Genomic DNA, 1830 nt, shown 5'->3' with positions numbered 1-1830 from the left:
GGCGCCATAGACTTCCTGCAACCTATAATCCATTGCTTACTGAGTCACGTGTTCTATCTACATAACGTGACGTCACAACAGCAGTGGATTGTTCATTCCTTGACAAAGACTGATGCTGTACAGTCGAAAATTTGGGTGAGTCCAATTTTGGTGTTGGAAATTACAGTTCAACTATTTCAAGAAATCAACATCATGATGGCCTAAATCTAGCTGTAAAGCTTCCCCACCTTGGCACATGCATGTCTGGATGTAGAAGACGGTCCTCAATGATGTCAGTGCTTGTGATGTTTCCCAGCTGGTGCTCAGTATGGGGTCGGTTTTCTCCTTGTGTTGACTTTCTGGGTGATGTTCCCTGCATGGTTGAATCCACAATCATTCTATCATGTGTTTTCAGGCCTTTCCCATTCTACAAAATATTTTGAGCTATGCACCGGGACTAAAAAATTGAAATCCGTTTTTGCTTGTGCACTAAATGTGTGTACAGTCATGATATAGGTTGACTCCAACATGCATTTTCATGATATTTCATCTTTAACAGTAACTGTTGTACATAACATGCATATGCATGTACTTAACCTATCCTTTTGTATTGCAAGTTGTAGAATATTAAAAAAAGATGTAACAATGGTTGAAGAAAGCATTACAGGTCATGTTTTTTAAAACACGTGAAGAAAGAACTTTTCTCCAGGTTTTTTTTCAGTGTATTTAGTTTTTTTTTCAGTGTGATGAATACGTCTTAACTCCTACTTCGTGTAGTTAATATATATGTTAAGTGTAGTTAGTACAGTACACATGCCCACTAAAATTTTGTGTTTTAAAGGGGCCGAGGAGGAAAATATTAATCATTGTGGCATTGAGCCTGGAAGTTTGGAACTGAGATAACAAAAACTACTCACCCTTCTCACAACTCCCCAGATCTTCACCATGTACAAGACGCGATGACACAAAGTCTGTTTGGTATCAGGATCCTCACATCTTCGCAGGGCCTTGCTGTACATGGCAGCTGCCTTGGAGAACTGGGATAGATCACCGTTTTTCTCACCTTTCTCAAGATAGGAATCACCAAATAATTTTAGAATTTCGAGCTCCATCAACCTATCATCTTTTTCTATTGCTGACACAAATGCTTCTGTGTAGATGTCCTCAAAAGAGCGCCAGGATTTCTTAATTATACTTTCCATTTTGTCGCATGCATATGCTACCCTTAAGACATTGGTGGTGTTGGGGACATTCTTAGATGAAGTGTGACATTGTGGAGTGTACCCCTGCAGCAGTTGTTTGGAGAGTTTCTCCATGTAGCTGATACGATGTTCTAGTGTTTGTCCCATGTCTGGATCTGTGCAGCACTTTAGGGCAGCACTATACAGTGCAGCAGCCTTGTCAAGCTCTGACAAATCTTTCCCGAGCTCACCTTTCTGAAGATGAAGGTCTCCAAGACTTTTTAGAACTTCTGTTTCCATACAGGGCTCCTCACTAATAATGGCTTCTCTCAGTGCGTGCCAATAACCAATTTGTTTGCCACGTTGACTCTTAAGACACAGCTCCAAGTCCTGTAGCTTGTTTGCTAGGCTGGTCATGTTGATGTCACACATTGCCCTGTTCTTGTGTCTGGCTATTAAGTATTGGTCATCCCTCAGTCACTCTGTAGAATTGTGTCCATTTCTTACTGTTCTGTGGATAGGTCTGGCTTTACCGTCAGTCTGAAACTTGCCCTTTAGCACTGGAATTTTTTATTTGATTGTGATGCAATCATGATCAGCAGGTTGTTTTGTAACTGAGCAAATACTGAGAGATAAAGATAATAGTTACTCATTACCAAGCAGTTTCACC

General features: G+C 40.6%; 1 protein-coding gene across 3 annotated transcripts in view; it reads left to right on the top strand.

Moving 5' to 3' along the window:
• Positions 1 to 1830, top strand: part of LOC118420736 (ATP-binding cassette sub-family A member 2-like) — a 98873-nt gene that overhangs the window by 80497 nt on the left and 16546 nt on the right. The window lies entirely within an intron of this gene.

The sequence above is a fragment of the Branchiostoma floridae genome, chromosome 8 (genome assembly GCF_000003815.2).
Source record: "Branchiostoma floridae strain S238N-H82 chromosome 8, Bfl_VNyyK, whole genome shotgun sequence".
Classification (NCBI taxonomy): domain Eukaryota; kingdom Metazoa; phylum Chordata; class Leptocardii; order Amphioxiformes; family Branchiostomatidae; genus Branchiostoma; species Branchiostoma floridae.
Note: the sequence above shows the minus strand (reverse complement) of the source record. Positions and strands in the feature narration are given on the sequence as shown.